The 9,137-nt window shown below is 37.9% G+C and overlaps 1 pseudogene across 1 annotated transcript in view; it reads right to left on the minus strand.

Annotated features, from left to right (window-relative positions):
- LOC105503686 overlaps positions 1 to 7,863 on the minus strand; it is a 61,601-nt pseudogene extending 53,738 nt beyond the window's left edge. Inside the window, exon 1 of the transcript XR_001000521.1 lies at positions 7,814 to 7,863. The product of XR_001000521.1 is annotated as a 40S ribosomal protein S24 pseudogene (transcript). The remainder of the gene's footprint in view (positions 1 to 7,813) is intronic.
- Between the last annotated feature and the right edge of the window lie 1,274 nt (positions 7,864 to 9,137).

Genomic DNA, 9,137 nt, shown 5'->3' on the forward strand with positions numbered 1-9,137 from the left:
GCGATCTCGGCTCACTGCAACCTCTACCTCCCAGGTTCCAGTGATTCTCCTGCCTCAGCCTCCCAAGTAGCTGGGATTACAGGCGCCCACCACCATGCCCAGCTAATTTTTTTTTGTTCTTTTTTGTATTTTTATAGAGAGGGGTTTCTCCATGTTGGCCAAGCTGGTCTCGAGCACCTGACCTCGGGTGATCCACCTTCCTCAGCCTCCCAAAGTGCTGGAATTACAGGTGTGAGCCACCACACCTGGCCTACAGCAGATTTATTTCAGTAGCTGAAATAGTTAAAATAATGATTCCAAAGGCTGAGAAGCATGCAGAAAAAATTGAATCTTTATTGCTGAAGGGAATATAAAACTGTATACCACATTGGAAAATAATTTGGCAATTTCTTTTAAAACCAAACACACACATACAGTTAGGCTTAGCAATTACTGTCATGGGCTATTTCATAGAACTGAAAATTTATGTGTAGACCAAACCTGCACTTGACTGTTCACAGAAATTTTTATTTGTAATAGTCAGAACCTGGAAACAACTCACATGTTATTCACCAGGTAAACAGTTAAAGAAGTCTGTTACTTCCATATTGTGTAATACAACTCAAAAGGAATAAACTATTACTATACAAATAATTCTTAGATGATTCTCAATTCTGAAGGAAAAACCCATTTCATGTTGTAATATAATGCTTATTTTTATGTATCTTAATGTGATGAAATTAAATAGTTTAGAGAACACTGTTCATAGTCATCTGTTAGGGATGGTGGAAGTTAAGGTCATATGTGATTATAAGACTAGTGGAAGGGGTACATTTTTAATGATGGATTAATTCTGCATTCTGATTCATGCAGTGGTTACAACAATGTATACATGTGATAAAATGTCATGTAAACATGCACATTTCACCAGTGTCAGTATGCTGGTTGTGATATTGTACAATGTTAATGGAAAATATCACCACTGGGGAAAATTGGGTGAGTGGTATGTGTAAACGGTACTGTATTTGCAGCATTTTGTGAATTTTTATTTTAACATAATATGGAAATATGTAAAGCACCTAGAAAAATGGTTTTAATACAGGAGGGTAACAACTTATAAGCAAGAGATAGAAAAATGATAATGTGAACACAGCAAAGGAAGGGTGGAACAGAGAAATAAAGGACAGGGAAAATTATCTGGGATGATTCCTAAATTCCAATATTTGGATGGAACTATACAGAATTTTAATATATCTGGAAAATAAACTGAAAATATTAACGAATCCACAAATATTGAAGACTTCACCTTTTTTCTCTCATTCGTTAAAACGAGTGAAATGTTATAGGGAGTTCTTCAAATTGAAAGAAGCAGCTCATGCATAACACAAAACCATGAATGTATAAAACTCGCTAGTAAAAGGTAAGTAAAAACTCAAATTCACAGTACTGATACACTGTAATGGTGGTGTACAATAACGTGTATCTTTATTGTTAACGTTAATACACAAAACTTTTTTATGAGATGGCTGTTGCTGTGTTGCTCAGACTGGTCTGAAACTTCTGGGCTCAAGCAGTTTTCCCTCCTCAGCCTTCTGATTCGATGGTATTATGGGCACCTGCCATGATGTCCATCTACAAAAGTATTAATAATTACAACAATTCGTTTAGCCATATGTGATATAAATATATGTAAGGTGTGTCATCAAGAACATAATGGGTCACCAAAATCTCAGAGTAAAAACACTCTGGTTTTACTCACCCCTGTAGAACCTCAGTAATATATCACTTGTAATATATCACAAGTTATATCCCAGAACTGAAATCTGAGGCTGAGACATTTCCTTAGACTACAGAGAGGTGAAAAACTTGGAGCAGATGATAAAAGGCTTCTTCTGTATTTATGAGACTCCTATGTGTCTGCCATAATGTGTGGAAAATTTTATCGACATTCACCAATTCAACATGGGATAAATGTGAGATTTTGGCACAGACAGCTTCTTCACCATCTTGGTTTCTCTTGTTGAAAAGCTATTTGTAGCTTAACACATGGGAAGTATTGTGTGTGCCTGTAGAAAGAAAATCCCATGATGGCAGTGAAAGACAATTGGGCCAGTTGAGATTCACAACTCCAGCCTGAAAAATAATTATCTTTACGTCAAACAACGTAGTTGCCAAGTCAGAGTGGCTGTTCAGCAGCACTATAATGTATTAGGCAGAGTTCATAGTTATTTGCACAAATGCCTATGCAACCTTCCTGCACGGCCAGAGGATTGACTTTGGGATCCCTATATGGGATGGGCAATGCTCCAAATGTTTGTGAGAACTGAGTCAAATCTAAAACAGGCAGCACTCACAGATTAAGTAGTCTTGACAGGGAACGGAACTACAAGTAATATCTAAGAAAACATACTCTAGGAAGACCAAAAGAAGCTAGAGAGCTGAGACTGCAATAAATATATAATTGTTCAATGTCAAACTATAGGCATACGTCTACAAGAAACAGCAGCAAGCCAATAACCATGACTACCCTGAACAGAGAAAGCATGGAGCCAGTTGCCAACCCTAATGAGATGGTAATGTTTGAACTCTCGAATCGAGAATTCATAAATGCAATTTTAAGGAAATGTAGCAAAACCCAAGATAATGCAGAAAAGAAATCCAAGAATTTATTAGAAACTTGATGAAGAGAGTGAAATAATAAAGTATACCAAATATTGCAAGTGAGAAATAATTGTTTCAACTGAAATAATTATTAGAGGATGTCAATAGCAGAATGGATCAAGCATAAAAAAGTAGTCATCTTAAAGATAGGGTATTGGAGAATCTGTAGAGATTAAAAAAATAGAGTGAAAAGGTCTAGAGAATATCTACAGGCTATAGAGAATAACGTCCAAACAGCAAATTAAATAATCATTGTTGGTCAAGTGGTAGTTTTGGAATTTCCAGGGCAGTAAAGCCCTGGAAATAACAGAATACATTCCAAATGTAGAGGAAAGTACTACTATTCAGGTACAACAGTGTTAAAGACCAAATAGATTCAGTTTAAATAAGAATACCCCAAGGTGTATATATAATCTCATAAACATACTACAAAGGGAAGGGACACTGAAAACAGCAAGAGGAAAGCAAATAACATTATATACTTCCAATTTGTTTGTTAACAGACTTCTGATCAGAAATTGTACATACCAGGAGGGAGTGAAGTGACGTAAAATGCTAAAGGAAAAAAGTTAACCAACAATACTATAACCACAGAAGATTTCCTTGAAAGACTGAGAGATAACATCGTTTACAGAAAGAAAAGAGAACATGGTGAGAATTCATCACTAGACTGTCATTCAAGATATGTTAAGTTCTGGCCGGGCGCGGTGGCTCAAGCCTGTGATCCCAGCGCTTTGGGAGGCTGAGACGGGCGGATCACGAGGTCAGGAGATGGAGACCATCCTGGCTAACACGGTGAAACCCCGTCTCTACTAAAACATACAAAAAACTAGCCGGGCGAGGTGGCGGGCACCTGTAGTCCCAGCTACTCGGGAGGCTGAGGCAGGAGAATGGCTTAAACCCGGGAGGCGGAGCTTGCAGGAAGCTGAGATCCGGCCACTGCACTGCAGCCTCGGCAACAGAGCCAGACTCCTTCGGAAAAAAAAAAAAATTCTAACTTCTTTATCCTGAAGAAAAATGTGCTAATGTCCAAAGAGAAAGTTTGACATTACAGACCTCAGTGGCCAATGCAAAAGGATAGGCAAATTCAGAATAAATTAATACTCTCTTATTTAAGCTTCATATCCATAATACAAGGAGTAAGATGCAAGTCTATGAAAAGTAAGTATAGCAGCATCATCAAATATAGCCAATATAAAAATAGACATGAGAAAGTCAAAATGTGGGGGAATTGAAGTATAAAATTGATTGGCTGTTTATATTCCTTATGATGAAAATTATTATCTGTTTAAAAATACTTTTATCTATGAGATACTACCAAATAAAGTCACTTAACCACAATGGGAGAAGGAAGAAAATTTGCAAAACGACAAAAAAGTACTAATCAAAATGTCAGTAGTGATTTCTTACCTATCAATAATAATACTGCTCTAGAAAAAAAGAAAAGAGAGTGACTCAGTGGATATTTAAAAAATCGGCTGGGCGCAGTGGCTTAAGCCTGTAATCCCAGCACTTTGGGAGGCCGAGGCAGGCGGATCACCTGAGGTCAGGAGTTAGAGACTAGCCTGAGCAATGTGATGAAACCGCGTCTCTAATAAAAAACAAAAAAAATTAGTCGGACTTGGTGGCATGCGCATGTAATCCCAGCTACTTGGGAGATTGAGACGGGAGAATCGCTTGAACCTGGGAGGTGGAGGTTGCAGTGAGCCGAGATCACGCCACTGCACTTCAGCATGGGCAATGGGGGAAATTCTGTCTCAAAATAATAATAATAATAATTAGTCCCAATTATATGCTGTATGTAAAAAATTATATATACATATTGACTAAAAGTGAAGGGATTCAAAAAGGTTTCAAATGGAAACCAATAAATAGCATCTGTATTTGTATCAGATAACAGAAAATTTTCACTTAGTATGTATTAAGTGAAAAGGTGTGAATAGAGACAAAGTATTATGTAGTAAATACTTATGAAGGGTCAATTCAGGAAGAGGATATAAAAATCGTAAATGTGCATCCAGCAGCAGAACACCAAAATATATAAAGCAAAGTGTAAGCGACCTAAAGCGACAGAAACTGCAATACAGTAATAGTAGGGGACTTTAGTAACCCTTCCTCAACTCTTGTCAACTGAGTACACAGAGGCTTATTCCTGTTGGGGGAACGAAATAGAAGACAGTGAGATAATTTGCCTAGTAACCCAGGCAGTCTACCCTTGTATTCCCCAGGTCCACGGAGGCTCTGTATGTGGGAGGCTTTAAGCCTGACTGTGTTCCTGGTCCTAGGGCGCCCTCTAGTGATGAAATGATTGCAGTGACCACATTCTTAGATAAAACACCACAATCACATTTAATTTTGGGGACGCCCTGTGAAGAAGGGCAGCTACGAAGTAGCAGTCTGCAAAGATTGGAATAAATACCTAACTCTTAAAATGCCTGGACACTGGAGAAATTCCACAAGCATAAGACCATCCAGGAGACATGACATCTCCAAAAGGACTATGGGATCTAGTTTTGGAGTGATGTAGTTATGTTGTCTCATACAGGAAACTCAAAATAGCTAAGAACTATGATCTCACATATACAAAGGAAGTAGCCACTGACCGTCCCTAATGAAATGGTGATGTGTGTGATGTCAGGGTAAGAATTCAGGAGAAACGTTTTGGGAAAAGAGCAAACACCATGATAATGCAGAAAAGCAATTCAGGAATTTATTAAAGAAATGTAACGAATACTGAAACAATAGGTAACCAAACTGAAATACTGGAACTGAGAAAAATGACTGACTGGACAAATGCATCAGAAGGTCTCAACAGCAAAACTGATACAGCAGAACAAGAATCAGTATTGTTAAAGACAGGCTATTTGAAAATGCACAGTGAGTGCAGAAAGAAGCAAAAAGAACAAAAAAGTATGAAGCATGCCTACAAGGTGAAGAAAATAATCTTGAAAGCACAAATCTCAGAGTTACCATTGTTAAAGAGGGAGAGTTTGGAGTTGAAAGTTTAGAGAAATAGGCCGGGCATGGTGGCTCACGCCTATAATCCCAGCACTTTGGGAGGCTGAGGTGGGTGGATCACCTGAGGTCAGGAGTTCGAGACGAGCCTGCCCAACATGGTGAAACCCCGTCTCTACTAAAAATACAAAAGTTAGCGGGGTGTGGTGGCCCACGCCTGTAGTCCCAGCTACTTGGGAGGGTGAGACATGAGAATTTCTTGAACCCGGGAGGCAGAGGTTGCAGTGAGCTATGTATGTGTATATCTAGATGTGATTACCCAGGTAGAAAACAGTAAAAAACAAAAGCAGATTCAACCAAAATAAGGCTATATGAAGGAATGTAACAATCAAATGTTCAGAGGTAGAGAAAAATTTAAATGGTCCTAAAAGCTGCAAGAAGACAGAAGCAAATAATGTATAAAGGAGCTCTGATACATCTGATAGTGAAGAGTTTACAGGCTAGGAGGGAGTATGATGACATATTTAGTGCTGAAGGAAATAACCTGCCAAATCAGGATATGAAATCCAGCAAAATATTCTTCAAACTTGAAAAATAAACCAGACACACAACAGCTGAGGAATTTTTGTCAGCATCAGGCCTGTCTTACATGAAATGCTAGAAAGAGTAATTCAATCTGAATAAGGACATTAATCAGCAAAAAGAAAACATCTGAATGTTTACAGCTCATAGAAAAAGGAGGTACACAAATATAGAATAATACTGTGTGGTATGTAAACTCATTTTTAGTAGGAAGACTAAAAGGTAATTCTATTAAAATTATAACTACGAAAATATTAGAGATAGATAAACATAAACAACAATATAAGATCATAGCTTGTAGGGTGGAGATAAAGTGTGGAGTTCTTTGGTTTTCTCTTTGTCATTCCTTGTGATTACAGATACCTTGTCATTAATTTAAAATTATTGGTTATATGATGTTTTTTGCAAGCCTCATGACAACAACCATGCAAAAACCCCAGAAAATAAAAGAAAGGAATTAAAATATACTATCAGAAAAACATAACTTAATGGAATACAGGAAGGAAAGAAGAATGGAAGAGAGGACCAACTAAGCAAAATTTCAAAGAATGGAAAAGGAGCAAATACTTTGAGTTTCATTCTACAAGTCCAGTGTTTCCCTGATAACTAAAGGAAAAGGTCCAAAAACCCCCAAACAACTATAAACCCCATAAGGCAAATATGTCTGATTCACACAGATGGAAAAATCCAGAAGATGCTAGTAAACTGTATTCAACACACTAAAAATATAATTCATACTTATCAAGGTGGATTAATGTTAGGAATGCATGGATTGTTCAAGCTGTGCAAATCAGTTAGTTTTATGTCATATAACAATGAAAGTCAACAACTATAATGTAATAGATGTCCAAAAAGTATTTTAGAAATTTAATATTTTATTAAAAATTATCACAAAATTGGGTATGGAGTTAAGATATCTCAATAGACTGGCAGTAGAACTTACACTGTCCTTTTGAGCAAGAAAAACTGACAAGCATACTGCTAGATTTGGAAGAAGTTTAAAATGCCCATGTTCAGCACTTCAGTTCACCATATTACTGGAAGTTCTAGTTAGACCAAGTATAAAAGAGAAACAAATAAGGACATTCATATTAGAAAGGGAGAATTATAAATATCCCAATAGATACAAATAAAATACATAGGAAGAAACTTAACCAATCAAGTAAAATGTATCTACAGTGAAAACTATGAGTCATTGATAGAAATTGAATAGGACACTAGTAAATGAAAAGATACTGCATGTTCATTTAGTGGGAGAAGTTATATTGTTAAAAACCCATACTACATATAGCAATCTATAGTTTCAAAATGCCAGTGTTAGTTTTTCACAGAAATAGGAACAAGACAAAGAATGGACAGTAATCCTGAGCCAAAAGAACAAAGCTGGAGTGATCACATTACCTGACTTAAAATTATATGACAATGTAACACTAACCAAAACCGAATGTGACTTGCGTACATATACATACACACCAATGCATGTATTGAAACTAAACTTGGCCTATCAGAGCGCTCCAACAGACCAGACTCCACAGGTTGAGTGCTGCCAGCACAAATGTATTTATAGGTATTTGTAATCTCGCTCCGGCTCTACCATCACCCGTGCAATCGTGTGCATGAACAACGGTAACCTCACCCCTTATTGTTACTGGTGTGAATGGGCACCAGCAACTCCACACCTGCCATTCTGCCCCAAGTGCAAATGTGCACATGGGTGGCAACAACTAGCCTCTTCCGGGGCCTTATATCTTGCAGCCAGTGGCATGAGTTCTAGTATGGACGATGTTAAAACCTCCTCTTCCAGTGTGCCTCCCCGTCTGACACATGTACACACTTCCATGCTGTTGAGGCTGTTGGCATGAACAAGTGAGCCTGGATCCCACTGCCACCAACCCAATGAAATACTATGGATGCCACGCCCTATTTGAATACCGTGAACAGTGTAACAGGAACACATCAGCCTCTCCAGTTCACCTTGTTTCTAACCTTGAGGGACCAGAGAACACAGCCTCCTTTCTTGACCCTGTTTCCCCAGAGTTGGAGCATGCAGCCCAGGAATCCTGAGGTGAGCCTTGGCCCCCTAAAACCTTCCAGAAATGAAGCCAGTCAACTGAACCCACTTTACACCTCAATCAATCCCCAAGGGCATTGAAGAAGATAAAAGAAAAATGTCATACAAAGCACAGCATCTTCAAAGATTGAAAGAATATTAGTCCACATACATGAGAAAGAAGTACTGCAAGAACTCTGGCAGTTTGAAAAGCCATAATGTCTTCGAACTTCCAAAGGGCCACAGTAGCTCTCTGGGAGTGGTTCTTAACCAGGCTGAGATGGGTTAAATGACACAGGGTAAAGAATATGGGTATGAATGAAGATCATTGAGATTCAGGAGAAAGTTGAAACCTAATCTAAGGAATTTAAGGAACACAATAAGACAATACAGATGTTGAAAACTGAAATGTCCATTTTAAAATCTGGTAGAGCTGAAAAGCACACTACATAATTACATAATGTAACTGGGAGTATTAACAGAATAGATGAAGCTAAGGAGAATCTCAGAGCTCTAAGATTCTTTAGTTGAATTAGCTGTCAGACAAATATTTTTAAAAGAATATAAAACCTGAACAAAATCTTTATGAAATATGGCATTCAAACCTATGAGTCACTGACATTCCTGAAAGAGGCAGAGCAAGCAAGCAACTTTCTAGTTTATTGTCCATGAATTTTTTCCACAACCTTTCTAGAGAGACCAAAATTCTAATTCAAGAAATTCTGAGAACACTGCAAAATACCATCCCCCAGACAGTTATCAGATTGAAATGAAAGAAAATGTCCAAAACAACTATAGAGAAGGCCCGGGTAAACTACAAATAGAAGCCCATCAGGCTGACAGCATACCTTTCAGCAGAATCCCTACAAGCCAGAAGATACGGATATCTATATTCAGCGTTTTTTTTTTT

The sequence above is a fragment of the Colobus angolensis genome, unplaced genomic scaffold, assembly GCF_000951035.1.
Source record: "Colobus angolensis palliatus isolate OR3802 unplaced genomic scaffold, Cang.pa_1.0 Scaffold87, whole genome shotgun sequence".
NCBI lineage: Eukaryota > Metazoa > Chordata > Mammalia > Primates > Cercopithecidae > Colobus > Colobus angolensis.